Raw genomic sequence first — 25322 nt, 5'->3', positions numbered from 1 at the left:
AGTCTACTTTTTATTTCACCACCAGTGGCCCTGCCCTTTATTGAATTGTTTGTGATCACACAATCACAGAATCATTATGGTGCAGAAGAAGGCCATTCAGCCCATCATGCCTGCACCGGTTCTATCCCCTCATGCCAATCTCCTTCCTTTTCCCCAAGTCCCTGCACATCGTTTCTATTCAAATCATCATCCAATGCATCTCTTGAAAGTCTCAGTAGAACTTGCCTCTATCAGTAAAGTCATTAAAGTCGTAGAGATGTACAACACGGAAATGGACTCTTCTGTCCAACTCGTCCATGCCGACCAGATATCCCACATAAATCTAGTCCCATTTGCCAGCTTTTGGCCCATATCCCATCAATCTTTTCTATTCATATACCCATTCAGATGTTGCAATTATACACAACTTCCTCTGGCAGCTCATTCCATACTCGCACCACCCTCTGCTTGAAAAATTTGCCCCTTCCACCCCTTTTATATCTTTCCACTCTCGCCTGAAACCAATGTCCTCTAGTTTATTAGACTTACAGTGTGGAAACAGGCCCTTCGGCCCAACAAGTCCACACCGACCCGCCGAAGCGAAACCCACCCATACCCCTACATTTACCCCTTACCTAACACTACGGGCAATTTAGCATGGTCAATTCACCTGACCCGCACATCTTTGGACTGTGGGAGGAAACCGGAGCACCTGGAGGAAACCCACGCTGACACGGGGAGAACGTGCAAACTCCACACAGTCAGTCGCCTGAGTCGGGAATTGAACCCGGGTCTCCAGCGCTGTGAGGCAGCAGTGCTAACCACTGTGCCACCGTGCCGCCCCATTTTAGTTATTTCCATGCAAGTGCATTGCAGACCCTAACCACTTGCTGATAGTATCACATCATCCTTGCTTCATTTGCTGATCACTTTAAATTAATATAGAGTCATAGAATCAGAGCACAGTCCAGAACTAAATGAGATCATTCAGTCTATAGGTTGGTACATATGCTAAAAGTGGGATGGGAGGAGGGGGAATGAATAAACAACAGGTAGAGATGGAGCGCAGAGAGAGAGAGAGAAAAATAGTTAGATGGACAAAGGAATGGATAAAGGTCAGTCTGGAGCATAAACATTATAGACAATTGTAAGAAATGTCCTCTCAAAGCCCTGTAACTGGAAAGGTCCTCTTTGGGTCATTTGCAACTCAGACCATTTAATTTACTGAGTGAACTTGACCATGCGAGAAAGTAATAAACCCAGTGCACTTAAGCATATCGGCTGCAAAAACAAATCAGAGGTAACATTGACTAAAAAAACAGTTACATTGCAGACACAGGGAAAAGTGAGACCGCTGTAGAATTTGAGCAGCTGGAGGAGAAATTTAAAACTCAGTTGCTGCTGTACAAGAGGCTAATATTGGTCAGTAAGTGCAGGAATAATTTGTGAACACGAGTGATTGTTATGTCAGATCTAACAAATCCTTACAAAAAAGTGTCTATTTAATTTGCAGCATACCTGGAGTATTTTAAATAATACTCTCTGTTGTGTGCTCCTACATGCATTGACCAAATGGCCAGTTCTTAATCTTATAATTGGCAATAAAAATCCTGGGGATAACTCTCAGTAATCCACTTCCACATCAGTATTAGACAAATTGCATCATTGAAGATTTTAATGACCTGTTTCTGATGAGCCTTGATGTACTTATCATTCTACTCTGTAAAAGATTAAACAAAATTTGTCCTTTGGCAACCTTGAACTTTTCAAATATTTCATCAGATATTGTTAGCAAGTTATATTTCTAAATCAAGTGAACATCCTTGCTGCTTGCTTTCTTTCATGTCTGCTTTCAATGATGATACTTTAGCAACTGACCACACAATTGCTGAAAAACCAGTTGCTAGAATTATGACATTACTCCAATGGTTTATGGTGAGCCACAGCTTCGCTGCACAGGAAACTGCACATTTCATACATAAAGGCGACTCAGGAATAAGAAGCGTAACAGGTACTTGAACAGTATATCGGTTTCAGAATGATGGGTTAATGATGTCACAGAGGGAATGCCACTGCATTAGCATGCCAAAGTTCTGAAGGAAAGCCATACTGAATCTGAAATGTCAACGTTTTCGGTTCCAGAGGCTGCTATGCATGGTGAGTTTCTCCAGCGCTTTCTGTTTTCATTTCAGATCCCCAGCACCTGGAGTAATTTGATTTTATTAATTATGGTAATCCAGACTCATGTTCTGGGGATATATGTTCAAGTCCCAGTCTTGCTTACCTAACTTTCCCTGTCCATGTTTGTGGTGTACTCTGAAATGCTGTTGTTTCTTTTTATTCGCCCACAGGATGTGCACATCACTTATTACTTGCCCTACATTGCCCTTGAGAAGATGGCGATGAGCTGCCTTCTTGAACTGTTGCAGTCCATTTGCAGTAGATTCACCCACAATGTGGTTGGAGAGGGAGTTCCAGGTTTTTGACCTGACAACAGTGATGGTTCAATTCTTAGATACACCCAAGCTCTTCAGAAGCAGCCATTCCTTTTTTGTTAGCCCTCCAAAAATATTTCTTCATGAATTTAAATTCATTCATTTCTTAATGAGTTTATAGTGACATGGTATATTTATTTACATACTTAGGTTCATGATTAAAAAATGCATAAAAATATCATATTAAAGGTATAGTTTTATACACAGGATAAGAAAATAATGTAATAATCATTAGAATTTAGAGTCATAGAGTCATAGAGATGTACAGCATGGAAACAGACCCTTCGGTCCAACCTGTCCATGCCGACCAGATATCCCAACTCAATCTAGTCCCACGTGCCAGCACCCGGCCCATATCCCTCCAAACCCTTCCTATTCATATACCCATCCAAATGCCTCTTAAATGTTGCAATCGTACCAGCCTCCACCACTTCCTCTGGCAGCTCATTCCATACATGTACCACCCTCTGTGTGAAAAAGTTGCCCCTGAAATCTCTTTTATATCTTTCCCCTCTCACCCTAAACCTATACCCTCTAGTTCTGGACTCCCCAACCCCAGGGAAAAGACTTTGTCTATTTATCCTATCCATGCCCCTCATAATTTTGTAAACCTCTATAAGGTCACCCCTCAGCCTCCGACGCTCCAGGGGAAACAGCCCCAGCCTGTTCAGCCTCTCCCTGTAGCTCAGATCCTCCAACCCTGGCAACATCCTTGTAAATCTTATCTGAACCCTTTCAAGTTTCACAACATTTTTCTCATTGAAAAATAATCATAATGTGATTTAAACTTATTAAATCATTATCAGTCAGTTCTGAATAAAAATCATATTGAATTCAAAACATAACATTTGTTTCTCTGAGCTCTTCTAGCACTTTCTATTTTCATTTCAGATCTCTGACATCCACAATGTTTTGCTTTTATTAAAAAGGACTTTTAAAAAATTGAACCAGCGTTAGTTCGTTCTATGTTAGTTATGGGAGTCAGTTTTTGAGGAGATTTAAATGGTTTGTTATGTTTGAAAATTTGTTGACTGTTCCTTGTCCCCAAGTAGACTTTGGCAAAATAAATCGATTCTTCCACCTGCAATGTGATAGTGTTTGTGGCTAATTTGGTATGCAGTATCTGCTTTGAAGTGAATGAATCTCAAATCCAGTGCAAATTGTGGAAAACTGGTATGGATGTGTTTAAGTGCTTTGCTCATTCATATACAATTCTCAGAATTTTGCGCTGGTTTAATCAATTGTACCTGAATTATTTTAAAGTAACTACTGCTTTTGTAAAGCATTGGTAACTCGGTGCAATGAAACATTAAACAGCTAGAATCTACACAACTTATCCTTCTAAGCAGTATACATAGCAGCCTCTCTATTCCTTGGCATGCTTATTCTGAGACAGGTTCTGATAAAATGAGACAGGTGACTCAATTACTAGATGCTTTACTTCTACCTACATGCAGACTGCATGTCAGGGTACATAATGCAATATAAATATTGTGTATATATTATGCCCAAGCATTGCCATTTAATCTTCCTTGTCAGATCCACCAAGAGAGTGCCTGGGAACATCAAATGTACCAATAAAAATACATCAAAGGAAATCAATAGAGTTAATTCACTGGAAGATCAATTTATCCCGGTAAGTGTTTCCCTTGTCTACTGGAGCATTACATATTGAGAAGTCACCAGATTCAATGGGGGCAATTTGGGTTACATGTAATAATGTACATTTTCTTCAGGGCTAGAACTCATTTTAATACAAATCAACTGTCAATGAATCTTACTGTGCAGTGCAAATCAGTTCTATTCAACTTGATAAAATACATTTCCATTCTGACAATTCCTCCCCTGCGCTCTGCTTAAGAGTGAAACTGATCTTAAGTGAAACTATTGACTTGTCTAATCACAGCTTGCTCTTAAGTCATTTGGTTCTCACACTGAAGTGGCAGTCGCTGAGCATTCCCAAGATGTTCCGATATGGTCAGTCCCTCGTTGTTCCGTGGCCATACACAACGTTTATCTAGCCCATGACACCGTTGAAAGGGAGAGGAGTTGTTCCTGGTGTTCTTGTCAACAGTTGTACCTCACAGTGCCTCTCCCTCCACCCCCACTCCACCACCTCCCAATCTACCGAATGTGACAGATTCAATAGTTGTTGTCACATTGGACACTTGATGACATTATCTATTTTAAACTGAAATTTCCAATACTCCAACCATATTTCATTGTGGGTCGTGATATAAGCAGAGGCCAAGCTGCTTAGCAACTGTTGAACAAGGTTTATTGTTCCACTGTGCACTATGGTGAGGCTATGGAACAGAAGCCTTCGAGTTGGACAAAACCTTGTTTCTTAATAGAATATTACCACATGGCCTCTGAGGTCACATTTACTCAGGGCCTCATCTATACATTCCTTAAATTCTATCTCTACAATTATCACTTTGATAATTCTGGGATCTTTAAGTCATGCAGCATTGGAATAGACCCTTCAGTTCAAATTGTCCATGCTACGTGTAACATGGTTGCCATGCCTCTTACACTACAAGAGTGTCTACATTTTAGTAGCATTTCCGAGACTGGAAAGCACTTTGGCATGCTTAGAAATTGAGAGAGATGCCATACAAATCTAAATTGAAAATGAGTTGTAAGGTAGGTACAGGATGTGGGTCTTGCTTATTCAATCAATGCAAGTCCAACATTGATTCTAGGAACCCCATTCTCTCTCCAATGAAGTTCTTTGCTTGGCTTAGTGTTTCCAGAATTTTCAGTTTTTATACCTGCAAAGAGAAAGGTGAGCTAATATTTTGACCTTCCATTTTCCCTCTGAATATGCACAGCGAAGGATGATATGTTTCAATAATGCTGATTAAAGCATATTGGTGCAGAGAATTTGCCCGCTCTTTTGGAATTCAAAGTAATATATTGTAACATGTATTTTTATCTGAGAGGACAGTTAGGGCCCCTTGGTTTAAAATCTTGTCCAAAACATAGCACTTCTGACAGTGCAGTGCTCTCTCAGTACTGCACTGGATTAGCATTGGTTTACTGCTCAGGTTTATAGAGTGGCACTCTAACCCAAATCTGAGTGCTACCCACTGAGAACTGTGACAGAAATGCAGAAGGAGCATGAGATTTTCATTACTTACAAAGATGATCTAAGACTGACCTTGAGATTTTTCACAGAGATGAGCTTTATTTTATAGATCTCACAGAGAGAGCTGCCACCGGTATTTCACCCGTTTATGAAGAATTTAATCAGTGCTTGTCATTAAACCTCCAATTCTGAAATAGCTTGAAAATACTTATCTAATAATGGATAAGCAATGGAAGGATTGGCCTAAGAATCAATATTCATAAAACATTGAAGGGAATTTCTGGCAAGCAAGAGATTGTATAAGACATTGATTTGGCAAGCACTTGCCTATCACCATGACTTTTAATCATATAGCTTTGATTAACTGAGCATGACAGGATCTCAACTGATGATAACTGAAGGTTATTGGCAAACAAGTAGTGTAAACAAACCTCTTGTTGCCATGAGCAATGATCGAGTGAATTCACTTGCAGAGTTTTCATTGCCTGTATTTTTAACTCAATCATCAGTGAATACAAAAATTATTGTGACTTGCCACTTTATAATTTTGCCCGTTGTGAGTGAGGAGATAGGGTTGCAAGTAGTCAAAATGGTGAGGCTCCATAAGACGCTGGTCAGACCACATCTGGAATATTGTGAGCAGTTTTAGGACTTATTTTTAAGGAAGAATGTGCTGGGCTTGGAGGACGAAGAGTTTGTCATTATGGAAAAACTAAACATGGAGCTGATTATTCCTCTTAAGAAGCCATTGTCTTAGGATAAGAGATAGCAAATTTAAATCAGAGCTGAGGAGAAACCACTTCTCCCAGAGGGTTGTGAATCTGTGGAATATGTTGCCCCAAAGTGTGGTGGATGCTGGGACAGTGAGTAAATTTAAGGAGGAGTTTGATAGATTTTTAACTGATAATGGATTGAAGGGTTATAGGGAAAAAGGCAGGAAAATGGGTGTGAGGAGCATATCAGCTACTATCAAATGGTGGGATAGACTCAGTAGGCTGAATGGCCTCATTCTGCCCTTATCCTGTATGAACTTATGAGCTTAGAAGGAGTGGCTGAAGGCTCCGGTTCTGTAATATTTGCAGTTTAAAAGGATGAGTAGGGGGTCTGATTGAAACTCACATAATACTGAGAGGTCTGAATAGAGTGGATGTGGATTGGATGCTTCCTCTAGTAAGAGAGGCTAGGACCAAAGAGCACAGCCTCAGAATGAAGGGGCAGCCCATTAGATCTGAGATGAGGAGGAATTTCTTCAGCCAGAGGGTGGTGAATCTGTGGACCCAATGAGAAAATGCTGGAAAATCTCAGCAGGTCTGGCAGCATCTATAAGGAGAGAAAAGAGCTGATGTTTCGAGTCTAACTGACCCTTTGTGAATCTGTGGAACTCATTGCTGCAGAGGGCTGTGGAGGCCAAGTCATTGAGTGTATTTAAGGCAGAGATAGATAGGTTCTTGATTAGTAAGGGGATCAAGGGGTATAGGGAGAAGGCAGGAGTTTGGGATTGAGAAACCTATCAGTCATGATCAAAAGGTGGAGCAAACACAATAGGACAAATGGCCTTATTCTACTCTTACATCTTATCGTCTAAAAGGATAGGATGTAAAATGTATTGAGATAAGTGTTTGAGGTCATGATATGAGTCAGGTATTGGAGATCAGATTGGGCATCTGGGTGGTGTGGACTATGTTGAGCATGGACAGCATGGTATGGGTTGGGGGTTGGTGGGGATGGACTGTGATCTGTTGGATAGTAACTATCCCTGTGGTACAGTGATTAGGTGTCTGTTGGGTGGAGTGGACTATATGTGACAAAATGACCTGTAGCATGTCATGGGTGGAATGACAGTTTGACAGCTATCCAGATGTTAGAGCTGGTCTTAATCCCTCCTTTCCCAGTGAACTAATTTGATACCCTCCGAAATCTCTCCCTCTAACTCAAAGTTGGGGACCTTTTCAGAGAGTACTGATTCCAAGTTGCAGAAGTCTGCATTATGTTGAAAGGCCAGATATGGTTGTCTGCCAATCAGAATGACCACATAGTAAGTGCACTGGTACATCTGAGAGGTCTCTATGTGATATCTTCCAGGGTAAGTCCAGTCTCTGTCTATCTAAAGACTGGAAGATATGGGTCAAAGAATTCTGCGCTCTGAATTGTGAATGCGTAACCCCAAGTTGCAGTTTAATATCAGTATTAGTTTATCTATGTATCCACGACCTTATTAACAACAAAGAAAGGTGTTGCTGGAAAAGCGCAGCAGGTCAGGCAGCGTCCAAGGAGCAGGAGAATCGACATTTCAGGCATAAGCCTTTCTTCAGGAATGAGGAGAGAGTGCCAAGCAGGCTAAGGTAAAAGGTAGGGAGGAGGGACTTGGGGGAGGGAATGCGATAGGTGGAAGGAGGTTAAGGTGAGGATGATAGGCCAGAGAGAGGGTGGGGGCGGAGAGGTCGAGAAGAAGATTGCAGGTCAAGAAGGCAGTGCTGAGTCCGAGGCGGAAATGATGAAGGATGATACGATGTATCTGGAGGTTGGTGGGGTGGTAGGTGAGGACCAGTGGGGTTCTGTCCTGGTGGCGATTGGAGGGACGGGGGTCAAGGGCAGAGGAGCAGGAAGTAGAGGAGATGCGGTGGAGAGCATCGTCAACGACATCTGAGGGGAAATTGCTGTCTTTGAAGAAAGAGGTCATCTGGGTTGTACGGTATTGGAACTGGTCCTCCTGGGACTAGATGCGGCAGAGGCGAAGGAATTGGGAATATGGAATGGCGTTTTTACAGGGAGCAGGGTGGGAGGAGGTGTGAGAGTCGATCGGTTTGTAGTAAATATCTGTGTTGAGTCGGTCGCTTGAGATAGAAATGGAGAGGTCGAGGAAGGGGAGTGAGGAGTCTGAGACAGTCCAGGTAAATTTGAGGTCGGGGTGGAAGGTGTTAGTAAAGTGGATGAACTGTTCAACCTCCTAGTATCATCTTTCATCATTTCCGCCACCTCTAAACAGACCCCACCACCAAGGATATATTTCCTCCCCTCCCCTATCAGCATTCCGGAAAGACCATTCCCTCCGCGACTCCCTCATCAGGTCCACATACCCCACCAACCCAACCTCCACTCCCAGTACCTTCCCCTGCAACCGCAAGAAATGCAAAACTTGTGCCCACACCTCCCCCCTCACTTCCCTCCAAAGCCCCAAGGGATGCTTCCATATCTGTCACAAATTCACCACACACATCATTTATTGCATTCGCTGCACCCGATGTGGCCTCCTCTATATTGGGGAGACAGGTTGCCTACTTGAGGAACGTTTCAGGGAACACCTCTGGGACACCCGCATTAACCAACCCAACCACCCTGTGGCTGAACACTTTAACTCCCCCCCCCCACTCCACCGAGGACATGCAGGTCGTTGGCCTCCTCCATCGCCAGACCATGGCAACACGACGCCTGGAGGAAGAGTGCCTCATCCTCTGTCTAGGAACCCTCCAACCACAGGGGATGAATGCAGATTTCTCCAGCTTCCTCACTTCCCCTCCCCCCACCTTATCTCAGTCCCAACCCTCGGACTCAGCACTGCCTTCTTGACCTGCAATCTTCTTCCCAACCTCTCCGCCCCCACCCTTTTTCCGGCCTATCACTCTCACCTTAACCTCCTTCCACTTATTGCATTCCCAAAACCTCTCCCCCAAGTCCCTCCTCCCTACCTTTTATCTTAGCCTGCTTGGCACAACCTCCTCATTCCTGAAGAAGGGCTCATGTCCGAAACATCGATTCTTCTGCTCCTTGGATGCTGTCTGACCTGCTGCACTTTTCCAGCAACACATTTTTCAGCTCTGATCTCCAGCATCTGCAGTCCTCACTTTCTCCTAAAGAAAAGTCAGCACAAAGCTATACAAACAGCGAAACAAGACACTGAGAAATCAGTGGGAAACTCCTGTCTTCTCCCCATAAACCTTCAGCCCGAGGTCAGGCAGCATCCGAGGAGCAGGAAAATCGCGTTTTGGGCAAAAGCTCTTTGTCAGAAGCTGATGAAGGGCTTTTGCTCAAAATGTCGATTTTCCTGCTCCTCGGATGCTACCTGACCTGCTGTGCTTTTCCAGTGCCACTCTAATCTCGACTCTGATCTCCAGCATCTGCAGTCCTCACTTTCACCTCGCAGGTCTTATTAATGCAGGCTCTCTGACCAGGTTAGGAAAGGAGTGGAACACAAACATTAGTGCTGGAGAAACTCAGCAGGTTCAGCAACATGCAAAGAGAGAAAGCAGAGCTTTTCAATCCAGTGACCTTTGTCAGTGCTGAAAGCAGCTCAGAAACAGTGATATTCATCCTGATGACAAGGGAGTGGAGGGATGGGGAAGAAACAGTGAGACAAATAGATGGAGACAGTCTTCAAAGAGAGGGAGGGAAAGAGAGATTAAAAGCAGATGAAGTGAATGCCGATAGTAAGCGGACAGATAAGTAAAGACCGAATATTGTTGTCATCTTAACTTCTTGCCCAGCCCAACAGTGTAAGAAGGAGGTCAATGGCTGTCTCCACTCCACCAGAGTAAATGTAACCATCTACTCTTCAACAACTCTCACTCACTTTGCTATTGTAGCAACATCCCACCAAGACATTTGTTGTATCATTCTCACTGTTGCCCACAACTCCTGCCCCCAATGACTCATTTACCCCAATCTCTGACAGCATTAACACAGCATACCCTCTGCAGTCTCACTCAGGACACTGTGCACTCTCCTACAACAAAGATGTTGTCCAATGGCATCACAGCACCAGGGAGACTGTCTGTGTGAAGTTTGCATGTTCTCTCCTTTTCTGCGTGGGTTTCCTCTGGGTGCTCTGGTTTCCTCCCACAGTCCAAAGATGTGCAGGTTAAGTGGATTTTCCGTAATGCCTAAGAATTTGCAAGTTAGGTGGGTTACCCATGGGAAATGCAGGGTTATAGGGATAGGATCCATCTGGGAGGGGTAGTTTTTGGAGGGGTAATATGGACTCAATGGGCTGAATAGCCTGCTTCCCTACTGTAGGGATTCTAACATTCAGTGACTCTAATTTCATCTCCCTTAATACACGCCTCTCTCTCTTTGCAGGAATAAAGCAGAATCAGGCAGACAGAATAAAGGCGGGTGGTGGGCCATCCAATATTCAGCTCCTTATCCCTGACTATATCTGCTCTGAAGTCACGGTTGAAGTCACCTGTCCAAGCCCTTGGATTGTATCGGATGCTGTCCTTGGCTAGCCTACGCTGGGGTCCCTTCACCACAGGCTAGCTCCCTTGACTTGACTGAGGTCTGCTAACAATGAAGGCAAGCCTCCAGGCTTTGGGTCTGCACTGAACAGCATGGCAAAAGATGAGTACCAGGAGCTTGGTGCCTGACAGGCTCAGTGCAGAAAGGCAAGAGCAGACAATGCAAAGCAAGGATGCCATGAATAACCAGGTCGGCTCAGTGAATGCTGTAAAGCTGAACACACTGGAGGTGTAGCTTGGTCCATTCCATGGGCTGGCTGTGTCCTTGAGTGTTGCAGCGTTATAATGACTTGCTTTGTGTCCTGAGGTGCAGTATTGAAATGGTCAATTGGAGATGTGCCATGCATGTTCTTAGAGGCTGGCATTTGTCAGATGAAAATGTCCATAGGCGTGTGTGTGTGTGTGTGTGTGTGTGTGTGTGTGTGTGTGTGTGTGTGTGTGTGTGTGTGTGTGTGTGTGTGTCGGAGTATATGTCTATGTATGTGTCTGTCTGTCTGTCTGTCTGTGTGTGAGTGTGAGAGTGTGTATGTGCATGTGTGACTGCAAGTGTGTGCGTGTGTGTGTATGTGTGTGTGTGTGTGCATGTATGAGTGCATGTGTGTGCCCGTGTGTGTGACCTTTGTCTATGAAATGTGCCTGAGATGTTAATACCTGATGCTTAACCTGCAGTCCTTCGAAGCAAATGCTGAGCTGAAGTCACCTGGTGCCCACTCTGAATTCCATATTGAGAATTCCCAACATCTAGTATGTTCAGAGCGGGTGGAAAGTCAAAAAAATGCATATTAATTAGATGAGCTATGTGATTAATGAGGTCATTAATTCTCAATAATTCCCATAATTGACAACTCATTGCTGCCTAGTGAGAAGCATACATTATTGCCTGGAACCGCGTTTAAAAATGCAGCAAGTTGTTCCTGAAGTCAACATAGACATCCTTGGTCTTGGTAGTGCAATTATGGCACATTTTCTGGCATCGTTTATTTCATTCAGTCCCTTGTAAGATTCTGCCTATTGGCTTCCCAAATTTCCATAACGTTGATGCACACGGCTTGAACGTAATTTGTTTGCAGATGACAGGTCCATGTACCATATATATTCGTGTATAGGGCAGGTTTGGAAGGCTGTTTCTTGAAGCTGAAATTAGGGGTCAACTTATACACGTATTGTTTTCGAGGGGATGAAAATCATGGTTGGCATGAGTCAAAAATGGACAAACAAGAGCCGGATCTCAATATAAATTAATAAACAACAAAAGGAAAAAGAATTATGGCCATTAATGAATATTTATCTACAAAATAACTGTCTCCATTCTGCCTGCTACTGTAGAACAGTACTTTCATACTGTATTCTAGTCACCAGTACCATAAAGTGCATGTAGGTCTCCATATATGTACAGACATTAGTAGGCATACCAGCAGGTGGTCAGGTCATCTATCGGGGGGATTTGTGCAACACACAATTCATGAAATAAAAACAGAGGACTGGTAAAAACAAAAAATATATACTGATAGTATTTTGTTTATAAAAGGCCACATGGAACTGTTAATAATATATAATACATACTTTACAGCAAAAAACTGAAATTCACAGCAAAAAACTCTTCTCACAAATATGGGACAGCTGCTTAAAACAAAAGTTACTGGTACATATGAAAGTCCATTAGAATCCTTCAAATTCCTCATCAGTTGCACCACTGAATAATTTGTTCCAGTTGTCTGGGTCAAGCATATCATCGTATGGATCATCTTCATCTGCACTCTCAAGGGGACCATCAATTGATTTGTCATCCCTTCCATCTGACCATAAATAATCATCCTCTGTACCAGCTAAAGCATTCAAAATTCCACATTTTTTGAAAGCTTTCACAATAATTTCAGTTTTCATCTCTTTCCAAGACTAAACAATTCACTCAAATACAGTTGCAAGTAATGGAGCATGCATGTTGCCACCCTATTAAATCCTTAAAAGGTTTATTGATGTTAACATCCAGTGCTGCACCATGCTCATAAGGCCTCCAGGAATTATTGCACTGTCAATATTGTTAGCTCAAAGTTCACTGATAACACTTTTCACTCTGTGTGGTCTGAACATATCCCAAATCAGTGAGCATTTTTTTTCTTTCTAAGTCCACCTGGTCACATATTCCAGACCTCCCCAATCTCAGTCTCGCCGCCACCTTCATCCATCACCCTTTTTCATGGACGAGGACAACAATGCCTTTAAGAAATTTTTATTAGATTAGATTTCTTACAGTGTGGAAACAGGCCCTGCGACCCAACGAGTCCACACCAACCCGCCGAAGAGCAACCCACCCAGACCCATTCCCCTACATTTATTCCTTCACCTAACACTATGGGCAATTTAGCATGGCTAATTCACCTGACCTGCACATATTGGGCAGAGATTTCTGCTGACAAATTACCATATACTTTAAATTTATGGGAGAAGATTTGCAGCTAGAGTGCTCGTTGTTGTGGTTCTGTTCACCGAGCTGGGAATTTGTGTTGCAGATGTTTCATCCCCTGTCTAGATGACATCCTCAGTGCTTGGGAGCCTCCTGTGAAGTGCTTCTATGATGTTTCCTCCGGCATTTATAATGATTTGTATCTGCCGCTTCCGGTTGTCAGTTCCAGCTGTCCGCTGCAGTGGTCGGTATATTGGGTCCAGGTCAATGTGCTTATTGATTGAATCTGTGGATGAGTGCCATGTCTCTAGGAATTCCCTGGATGTTCTCTGTTTGGCTTGTCCTATAATAGTAGTGTTGTCCCATTCGAACTCATGTTGCTTGTCATCTGAGTGTGTGACTATTAAATTTATTCCAACTGCTATACAACCAAATACCACAGTGAATTTACTCCTTTCATGGTCAATAGTCTTAATCAAAACTGTTTTTGCTCCAATCTTGTCCACTGTTCTGTTCCTTGGCATATCAAAGTTCATTGGGGTTTCATCCATATTTAGATTAGACTCCCAACAGTGCGGAAACAGGCCCTTCGACAGAACAAGTCCACACCGACACTTCGAAGAGTAACCCACCCAGACCCATTCCCCAACTCATGCACCTATCACGATGGGCAATTTAATTTGGGCCAATATACCTAACTTGCACTTCTTTGGATTGTCGGAGGAAACTGGAGCGCCCGGAGGAAACCCACGCAGATACGGGGAGAATGTGCAAACTCCACACAGGCAGTTGCCCCAGGCTGGAATTGAACCTGGGTCCCTGGCACGGTGGGGCAGCAGTGCTAACCACTGAGCCACCGTATTGCTGATGCATGAGAGCCTGTACTCGTTTTTTGTCTGATATCTGATTTGAAAGCAATGGAACCCAATTAACTTGTAATTAACTTGTAATTAAGTTCCACTGGTAGACGTTGGGCAATCTTGGTTTTCTCTCGGAATCGTACCTTTTCATAAACCTACTGCACCATCCAGCACTGTCTTTGAAATCATTGAATTCATCTTTTGTTGTCTCGTTTTTGGTGTGTATTCTTATACACTGTTGAACATAGAACATAGAAATGTACAGCACAGAACAGGCCCTTTGGCTCACGATATTGTGCCGAGATTTAATCTTAATGTAAAATATAGTAACTTAACCACGCACCCCTCAACTCACCGCTATCCATGTGCATGTCCAGCAGTCACTTAAATGTCCCTAATGACTCTGCTTCCACCACCACAGCTGGCAACGCATTCCATGCATTCACAACTGTCCGCATAAAGAACCGACCTCTGACGTCTCCTTTATACCTTCCTCCTAATATCTTCAAACTATGACTTCTCGGAACAATCAATCCTGCCCTGGGGAAAAGTCTCTGGCTATTGACTCTATCTATTCCTCTCATTATGTTGTACTTCTCGATCAGGTCTCCTCTCTTCCTCCCCTCTAGTGAGAAAGGTCCGAGCTTATTCAACCTTTCTTCATAAGGCAAGCCCTCCAGTCCAGGCAGCCTCCTGGTAAACCTTCTTTGCACCCTCTCCAAAGCCTCTGTATCTTTCCTATAGTAGGACGACCAGAACTGGACACAATATTCCAAGTGTGGTCTCATTAGGAACTTATAGAGCTGCAGCAAAACCTTAAACTTGATCCCCCTGTTAATGAAAGCCAAAACACATATGCTTTCTTAACAACCCTATCTACTTGGTTGGCAACTTTGAGGGATCTATGTATTTGCACACCCAGATCCCTCTGTTCCTCCACACTGCCAAGCATCCTGTCTTTAATCCTATATTCAGCATTTGAGTTTGACCTTCCAAAATGCATCACTTCGCATTTATCCAGGTCGAACTCCATCTGCCATTTCTCAGCCCAGCTCTGCATCCTGTCTATGTCGCGCCTGCAGTAGCCCTCTACACTATCAACACACCTCCAGCCTTAGTATCATCTGCAAATTTACTAACCCACCCCTCAACCTCCTCATCCAAGTCATTTATAAAAACTACAAAGAGCAGAGGCTCAAGAACAGATCCCTGCGGGATCCCACTCACCACTGACCTCCAGGAGAATACTTTCCATCTACAACCACTCTCTGCCTTCTGTCAGCCAGCTAATTCTGAATCCAGATAGCCAAATCTCCTTTATCCAATTCTTCCTGACTTTATGGATGAGCCGAGCATGGGGAACCCTATCAAATCCCTTGCTGAAGTCCATATACACCACATCTACTGCTTGACCTTCATCGACCTGTCTTGACACCTCCTCAAAGAACTCAATAAAGTTTGTGAGGCATGATCTGCCTCTCACAAAGCCACGCTGGCTGCCTTTAATGACACTATGCGTTCCCAAATAATCAAAAATCCTATCCCTCAGAATTATTTCCAAAATTTTGCTGACCACAGACGTAAGACTGACTGGTCTGTAATTGCCAGGGATTTCCCTATTATCCTTCTTGAAAAGAGGAACAACATTCGCCTCCTTCCAATCCTCCAGTACGACTCCTGTGGAGAGAGAGGAGGCAAATATCCTCACCAGCTGCTTAGCAACCCCCTTTCTCGCTTCCCGGAGCAGCCTAGGATAAATCTGGTCTGACCCTGGAAACTTATCAAACTTAATGTTTTCCAAAATTTCCAGCACATCAACTTTATCAATCTTGATCTGGTCAAGACTGTATCCCAGCTCCTCTAAGTTTTCATTTACAATAAGTTCCCTTTCCTTGATGAAAACTGAAACAAAAAACTAATTTAGGGCTTCCCCTATCTGCTCAGACTCCACGCACAAGTTCCCTACGCTATCCCTGATCGGCCCTATCTTCTCCCTGATCATTCTCTTATTCCTCACGTATGAGTAAAATGCCTTTGGGTTTTCCCTAATCCTTCATGCCAAGCCTTTCTTGTGCCTCCTCCTGGCTCTCCTCAGCCCCCTCCTCCGGTTAGGAGTTTTCTACAGGCCTCCTAACAGTTCGAGAGACGTAGAGGAAAGTTTTGCAAGGATGATTCAGGAGAAGAGTGAAAGTAGTAGGGTGGTTATTATGGGGGGACTTTAACTTCCCAGATATTGACTGGGAAAGCTATAGCTCGAGTTCGTTAGATGGGTCGGTGTTTGTTCAATGTGTGCAGGAGGGTTTCCTGACACAATATGTAGACAGGCCAACAAGAGGTGAGGCCATACTGGATTTGGTTCTAGGTAATGAACCAGGCCAGGTGTTAGACTTGGAGGTAGGTGAGCACTTCGGGGACAGTGACCACAACTCGGTGACTTTTACTCTAGTGGTGGAGAGGGATAAGTGTGCACTGCAGGGCAGGAGTTATAGCTGGGGGCAGGGAAATTATGATGCGGTGAGGCATGACTTAGGATGTGTGGATTGGAAAAATAGGCTTCAAGGGAAGGACACAAATGATATGTGGAGATTGTTCAAGGAACAGCTATTGGGTGTCCTTGATAAGTATGTACCAGTCAGGCAGGGAGGAAAGGATCTTGTGAGGGAGCCGTGGTTTAATAAGAAATTGGAATCCCTTGTAAAAGGGAAGAGGGTGGCCTATGTAAAGATGAAGCGTGAAGGTTCAATTGGGGCGATTGAGAGTTATAAGGTAGCCAGGAAGGATCTAAAGAGAGAGCTAAGAGCAGCGAGAAGGGGACATGTAAAGTCCTTGGTTGGTAGGATTAGGGAAAACCGAAAGGCTTTCTATAGATATGTCAGGAATAAAAGGATGACTAGGGTAGGTATCGGTCCAGTCAAGGATAGTAGTGGGAAGTTGTGTGTGGAGGCGGAGGAAATTGGAGAGACACTAAATCAATACTTTTCGTCAGTATTCACTCAGGAACAGGACATTGTTGCTGATGTGAATATTGAGTCACAAGTGATTAGAATGGATGGCTTTGAGGTATGTAGGGAAGAGCTCTGGGGAATACTGGAAAGGGTGAAAATAGATAAGTCCCCTGGGCCTGATGGCATTTATCCTAGGATCCTCTGGGAAGCTAGGGAGGAGATAGCAGAGCCATTGGCCTTGATTTTTATGTCGTCGTTGTCTACAGGAATAGTGCCAGAAGACTGGAGGATAGCGAATGTGGTCCCCTTGTTCAAGAAGGGGAGCAGGGACAGCCCTAGTAACTATAGGCCAGTAAGTCTCACTTCTGTTGTGGGCAAAGTCTTAGAGAGAATTGTAAGGGATAGGATTTATGAACATCTGGATAGGAATACTGTGATCAAGGATAGTCAGCATGGTTTTGTGAAGGGCAGGTCGTGCCTCACAAACCTTATTGAGTTCTTTGAGAAGGTGACCAAGGAAGTGGATGAGGGTAAAGCAGTAGATGTGGTGTATATGGATTTTAGTAAGGCGTTTGATAAGGTACCCCATGGTAGGCTACTGCAAAAACTACGGAGGTATGGCATTGAGGGTGCATTAGAGGTTTGGATTAGGAATTGGCTGGCTGGAAGGAGACAGAGGGTAGTAGTTGATGGTAAAGGTTCATCTTGGAGTGCAGTTACTAGCGGTGTTCCACAAGGATCTGTTTTGGGACCATTGCTGTTTGTCATTTTTATAAATGACCTGGAGGAGGGGCTTGAAAGCTGGGTGAGCAAGTTTGCGGATGATACGAAAGTCAGTGGAGTTGTGGACAGCGAAGAAGGATGTGGCATGTTACAGCGGGATATAGATAAGTTGCAGAGCTGGGCAGAAAGGTGGCAAATGGAGTTCAATGTAGCTAAGTGTGAAGTCATTCACTTTGGTAGGAGTAACAAGAAGATGGATTACTGGGCCAATGGTAGGCTACTTGGTAGTGTGGATGAGCAGAGGGATCTTGGTGTCCATGTACACAGATCTCTGAAAGTTGCCACCCAGGTAAATAGTGCTGTGAAGAAGACATATAGCGTACTGGGCTTTATTGGTAGAGGAGACCCTCTTGCAAGGATGCCTTCCTTGAAGAAGCTCTCTTCCTCCCTCTACAAGGTTTTCAGTGAGTCTCTCTCTCACTGCACCCCCCAGGTCCCCTCCCCCAAATCCCTCCTCCCTACCTTTTATCTTAGCCTGCCTGGCACCCTCTCCTCATTCCTGATGAAGGGCTTATGCCCGAAACGTCGAATTTCCTATTCCTTGGATGCTGCCTGACCTGCTGTGCTTTAACCAGCAACACATTTTCAACTTTATTGGTAGAGGAATTGAGTTCCAGAGTCCTGAGGTCATGTTGCAGTTGTATAAGACTCTGGTGCGGCCTCATCTGGAGTATTGTGTGCAGTTTTGGTCGCCATACTATAGGCAGGATGTGGAGGCACTGGAACAGGTGCAGAGGAGGTTTACCAGGATGTTGCCTGGCATGGTAGGAAGATCGTATGAGGAAAGGCTGAGGCACTTGGGCTGTTCTCATTGGAGAAAAGAAGGTTTAGGGGAGATTTGATAGAGGTGTACAAGATGATTAGGGGTTTAGATAGGGTTGACAGTGAGAACCTTTTTCCGTGTATGGAGTCAGCTGTTGCTAGGGGACACAGCTTTAAATTAAGGGGTGGTTGGTATAGGACAGATGTTAGGGGTAGATTCTTTACTCAGCGGGTTGTGAGTTCATGGAATGCCCTGCCAGTATCAGTGGTAGACTCTCCCTCTTTATGGTCATTCAAGCGGGCATTGGATAAGCATATGGAGGTTATTGGGCTAGTGTAGGTTAGGTAGGCTTCGGTCGGCGCAGCATCAAGGGCCGAAGGGCCTGTACTGCGCTGTATTTTTCTATGTTCTATGTTCTAATTCTAAGCTCCTTTCTAGCAAGCCTGTAATCCTCTAAAGCTGTGCTAGATTTTTGCTTCCTCCATCTTATGTAAGGTGTCTTCTTCCATTTGACGAGAAGTTCCTCTGTTCTCATCATCCAAGGTTGCTTAATCTTACCCCTTCTTACCTGTCTCAGAGGAACAAATTTGTGTATCACTCACAACAACTGCTCCTTAAATAGTCTCCACATGTCTGCTGTGCCCTTTCTGTGGAACAATTGCTCCCAGTCCATACTTTCCAACTCCTGTCTGATAGCGTCATAATTTCCTTTTCCCAATTAAATACCTTCCCTTAGTAACTGTTCCTTTTACTCTCCAAGGCTATGCTAAATGTGAGGCAGTTGTGATCACTTTCACCAAAGTGCTCTCCCACCGCGAGATCTGACACCCGTCCTGGCTCATTGCCAAGCACCAAATCCAAAATGATCTCTCCCCTCGTCGGTCTGCCTAATAATGAGTAAGGGAACCCTCCTGAACATGCCTGACAAAAACGGCTCCATCCAAGCCATCGGCACTTATGAGGTTCCAGTCGATATTGGGAAAGTTGAAATCACCCATAACAACAACCCTGCTACTCTTGCATTTTTCCAGAATTTGCTTGCCTATGAGATCTTCAATCTCTCTACTGCTATTAGGTGGTCTGTAGAAGACCCCTAATGCTTTGGCTGTTCTCTTGCTGTTCCTAACTTCCACCCATCCTGACTCAATTGACAAACCTTCCTCAACAATCTTTGTTTCTGTAGCTGTGATTAACAATGCTACATCCCCTCCTCTTTTTCCACCCTCCCTGTTCTTTTTAAACATTCTAAACCCTGGAACATCAAGCAACCATTCCTGCCCCTATGAAACCCACGTCTCCATTATGGCCACAACATCGTAGCTCTAAGTTTGTCACCCTTATTTCAGACATTCCTTGCATTAAAGCAGACACACTTTAACTGTTCCCTTTGTTTCATCACGTGAGAAACCTTCCTGATAGATTCAATACATCCTGTCACTGTCACGTCTGCAACTGACCCCCTCTCAGACATGTGGCTCTGATTCCCACCCCCCTGCCAAACTAGTTTAAACCCTCTCGAATCACACGAGCAAATCTCCCACCCAGGATATTTGTGCCCCTCCAGTTCAGGTGCAACCCACCCTTCATGTACAGGTCCCACCTTCCCCAGAAGGTATCCCAATGGTCTAGGTATCTGACGCCCTCCCTCCTGCACCAGCCTCGCAGCCACATGTTAAGCTGCATTCGCTGACTGTTCCTCATCTCACTATCTAGTGGCACCGGTAGCAAACCTGAGATCACTGCTCTACTCGTACTGCTCTTCAGCTTCCAACCTAACTCTCTGCAGTCACTTTTCAGATCCTCTGATCCCTTTCCTGGCTATATCATTGGTGCCAATATGTACCACAATTTCTGGCTGCTCACCCTCCCCCTTCAGAATCACTGTGCTTCCTTTCTGATTAGATTACTTACAGTGTGGAAACAGGCCCTTCGGCCCAACAAGTCCACACCGACCCGCCGAAGTGCAACCCACACATTCCCCTCCATATACCCCTTACCTAACACTATGGGCAATTTAGCATGGCCAATTCACCTGACCCACACATCTTTGGACTGTGGGAGGAAACAGAGCACCCAGAGGAAACCCACGCAGACACGGGGAGAACGTGCAAACTCCACACAGTCAGTCGCCTGAGGCAGGAATTGAACCCGGAATTGAACTGGGAATTGCTAACCACTGTGCCACTATGCCACCCACAATGATGACATTGAGTTACCCAGTCAGCAATCTTTTCCTGTAGTTGTGACCACTTGTTCAGCTTTCCTCAGTTGGCATACTTCTGTTTTGGCATAGCCTTTGGTCTGTGTGGTGTTTTTCCTCCAATGTTGAACAAGTTTTTCAGAAACACAGAGCTCCCTTGCAGTTATGCTATTGTTATTCTTCTCTGCAACTTCAATAACTTTTAGTTTATACTGTGCGCCATTTTTGATTCTTCGTAATACCATTTTGTCAGAAAAATTTGGAGGAGATTTACAATAAGTTCAGAGCACAATTGTACGCGACACCTACTTCTAAGAAACTGAGGCAGCAGTTGGAAGACAGGGTTGAGGGCTACCATAAGGTACCGGAGATATTTCCATGTACAGGTCAAATATATGTATGTAAAGATTACGTAAATAAATATATTGTGTATACATACACAGTATATATAATTATCGACGTTCAATTTAATGATTTGAAAATCACGTTGCACAAATGTACGTAACATGTGATGATGCAGGTATTGCATTTGAATCAAAAATGTGCAAATCATGTCCGTTAAGGCAGCATATATGGTCTTGAAGAGACCCCAGAAAAACTAGGGTCAACTTACTCATGAGATATGCAACCGCAGGAAATGTAAAACTTGCGCCCACACCTCCACACTCACTTCCCTCCAAGGCCCCAAGGGATCCTTCCATATCCGCCACAAGTTCACCTGTACCTCCACACACATCATCTATTGCATCCGCTGCACCCGATGTGGCCTCCTCTATATTGGGGAGACAGGCCGCTTACTTGCGGAACGCTTCAGAGAACACCTCTGGGCCGCCCGGACCAACCAACCCAATCGCCCCGTGGCTCAACACTTTAACTCTCCCTCCCACTCCACCGAGGACATGCAGGTCCTTGGACTCCTCCACCGGCAGAACATAACAACACGACGGCTGGAGGAGGAGCGCCTCATCTTCCGCCTGGGAACCCTCCAACCACAAGGTATGAATTCAGATTTCTCCAGTTTCCTCATTTCCCCTCCCCCCACCTTGTCTCAGTCGGTTCCCTCAACTCAGCACCGCCCTCCTAACCTGCAATCCTCTTCCTGACCTCTCCGCCCCCACCCCACTCTGGCCTATCACCCTCACCTTGACCTCCTTCCACCTATCCCACCACCATCGCCCCTCCCCCAAGTCCCTCCTCCCTACCTTTTATCTTAGCCTGCTTGGCTACTCTCTCTCATTCTTGATGAAGGGCTTATGCTCGAAACGTCGAATTCTCTATTCCTGAGATGTTGCCTGGCCTGCTGTGCTTTGACCAGCAACACATTTGCAACCAAATCATTTGGCCAAAATATGGGGTCAACTTGTACATGAGATCGACTTTTACACAAGTATATATGGTATATACACTTGTGTCAGTTCCAGCAAGTGTAAATGAACCATGTTATGAAATTGACTGATATTCTGAACTGTTTGTCAGTGTAGCTGTTAGCACAATCAGGATTTTTCAGTGGGAGCTGGCAAAGTATGGGTCGTATGTAACAGAAGTCATTGCTATAATAAGATCACTTGTACATAATAAGCTGAAAACAGATCGTTTTCAGCCAGCTTGAGTTTACAATCTCCAAAACAAAGAGTACGAAATGAGCACTTTGTATCTACCTTTCCTGGTGCAAAAAGATGGTTAAGAAATGGTACCAAGGAGGCATTAGAAATTCTGTCTGTACATAAACTTGGAAAGTCAAGACTGAAAGAGAGGAAATTGCAAAGGCGCTGGCTGTAATTTTCCAATTGTGTAGCGATAATGTTAGAGGGCTAGAAAGTTTCAATCATTGTACTCTTGTTCAAAGACGTTCACCAGAATAAGCCCAACAGGATTATTAGTTTGACCTCAGTGGTGTGATAGTGTTTAGACACTATAATCCAGAACAGCATTAGCAATCACTTGAAAATATATGGATTAATTAAGGAAAGCCAGCATGAACTTGCTCAAGGCAAATTGGATTTAATTAACTTGCTTAATTTTTTTTGGTGAGGGTTGTTAAGATGCATATAGGCTTTCAAAAGATAATTGACAAAGTGACTATTGACACTGTTCTCCTCACAGTTCACAATACCTACTCATTGAGTATCATTTGCAATTTTTAAAATTGTATCCTGGTCACCCAAGTCAAGGTTATTAACATAGATGAAGAAACACAGCAGTCCAGGTACTGATCCCTGGTTAAACTCACTACATGTCTTGCTCCATCCTGAAAAATAATCATTTGTCTTTGCTGTCTGTTTCATTTTACTCAGCAGATGTTGTACAATTGTGATCTCAACTGATGCTATAACTGAACGTATCAGAGTCAGAAAGTTAAAGGCCAGAGAAATGAAGAGGCAGAAGAAATAAGGATATTGTAATGTAGATTGTGTGAGTTATGCATTTATATTTTGTACCACACACTTTACATTTGGATTTTTGAATATTAAATGAGTGAAAAATGTGCTTTCTGGTGTGTCTGAAATATATTAATTTGGCGATATTCCTGTAAGTGTGATGATTTCTTTATAAACAGTTTTAGGGTTTAACTTTTGAAAATATTAGTGTTTTGTGTATATTAGGCGTTTTTTTTATGACAGCATCAATTTTTCTGTTAGAAAATCCTGGATTTTTTTTTGATCTTAAGGAAAACACCCATAAATTGAAAGAAGAGTTTTATGAAAATGTTCAGTTTGGGATGATCCTGTGGATGCCTTTGGGTGTAGATGGATGTATACAGAAGTGCTCCTGAAAAGGGGAGAAGGTAGTAGAAAACATTTCCGACCTGAAATGGTTAGGTAAAACCCTGAAGCAGTTATTTGGAGCTGAGAATGTTTAAACTCAGGCATCTGAATGATTTCACAAAAGGCTAACCAAACTTACGGACTGTGAGTTGAAGTCACAACAACCGATCAAAGTATTAGATAAATACATTTTTGATTTTTGGTGTGAATAGTGTGCAAGGGGTATTTTTGGACACTGGTACAGGAGTGATTTGGAGATTAATAAAATTACATTTACCTTGCTTTTCAAACTCTCTGAACTTTTGATATGTGTATTTGGTTTACTCCGTTTTATCTCCATTTATTTTTTGAAATCAATTCTCTTTAATTGTTAGAGTCAAATCTGCAAGATGTTTCACTTATGTTTCGGTGAGAGACCACCTTGTTAAAACTAAAACAAAACAAGCTACCAAGCTAGAACTCGGTCTGGAATCTGACGTGTTCAGTTATAGCATCAGTTGAGATCACAATTGTACAAAGTCTGCTGAGTAAAATGAAACAGTAAAGATGAATGATTATTTTTCAGGCTGGAGCAAGACATGTAGTGAGTTTAGCCAGGGATCAGTACCTGGACTGCTCTGTTTCTTCACCTATGTTAATAACCTTGACTTGAATGACCAGGGCGCAATTTCAAAAATTGTAAATGATGAACAGTACATAAGTATTGTGAACTGCGAGGAGAATAGAGTCAAGACTACAAGGCGGCAGGTGGAATAGGAGGATATGCAGCAGCTAACACCAAATACAAACTATTGTGAAATGATATATTTTGGCAGGAAATTGAGAGGCAGTGGAAAATAAAGGATGTAATTGTAAAAATTGTGCAAAAGCAGAGGAATCTCTTGTACATGATGGCTTCTGCTGGAATCATCAGGGAGACCTTGAATAGACCACTGCCACGAATGTTCATAAAGGCATTAAGTTGTATTATTAATGCACAGTGGGGAATGATGGCCTCATGATGTCTTAGGCAGAATACAGGCTCAGTCTTGATAAGTGGAGTATATTTACTGCATATTAATAAATACATTGCATTTAAGATCTTGACAATCTAACATGAGACAGAGGTTTAATATACAAGTAAATGCACGTTTGTATTACTGAAACAAAGCCTCAGTAACAAATACAACATAGCATATTGTATAGACATTGGTCCTCCCAAGAAAAGTAACTAAGAGACTTATGGGGAGAGTTTATCATCTTTTGGGCAATAAAGGTGGGGGGGGGGGGAGGCGTGCAAGTGACTGAAGTAAAAGTGAAGGCGCATTTTGGGTTAACTGATCACAATTCTTTAGTTTCAAAATGTTTATGGAAAAGGATAAGCCTTCCATAAAAGTTAAAGTTTTTTTTATTGGAGTAAGGCAACTTTTAATGGTATGAGACAGGAACTTTCAAAAGTTGATTGTAGTAGACTAACCACAGGTGAAAGGACATCTGGCAAGTCGGAGGCATTCAAGAGTATGTTGAGAATTCAGAGGCATTTTGTTCCTGTTAGAGTGAAGGTTAAGACTGGTAAGATTAAGGAACAATGGGATGAATAAAGATATTGAGATTCCAGTCAAGAATGAAAGACAATCCTATTTCAGATATGGACAACTTGGTTCAATTGATTCTCTTAATCAATATAAAAAGTGTTGGGCATTTTTAAGAGAAAAATCAGGAAGGCAAAGAGGGGATATGAGACAGCATTGGCAGATAAGGTTAAGGATAATCCAAAAAGATTCTACAAATATATTCAGAGCAACAGGATAACTATAGAGAGTGTTG

The sequence above is a fragment of the Hemiscyllium ocellatum genome, chromosome 2 (assembly GCF_020745735.1).
Source record: "Hemiscyllium ocellatum isolate sHemOce1 chromosome 2, sHemOce1.pat.X.cur, whole genome shotgun sequence".
NCBI lineage: Eukaryota > Metazoa > Chordata > Chondrichthyes > Orectolobiformes > Hemiscylliidae > Hemiscyllium > Hemiscyllium ocellatum.
The sequence above is the reverse complement of the archived record's forward strand: the minus strand, read 5'-3'. Positions refer to the sequence as shown.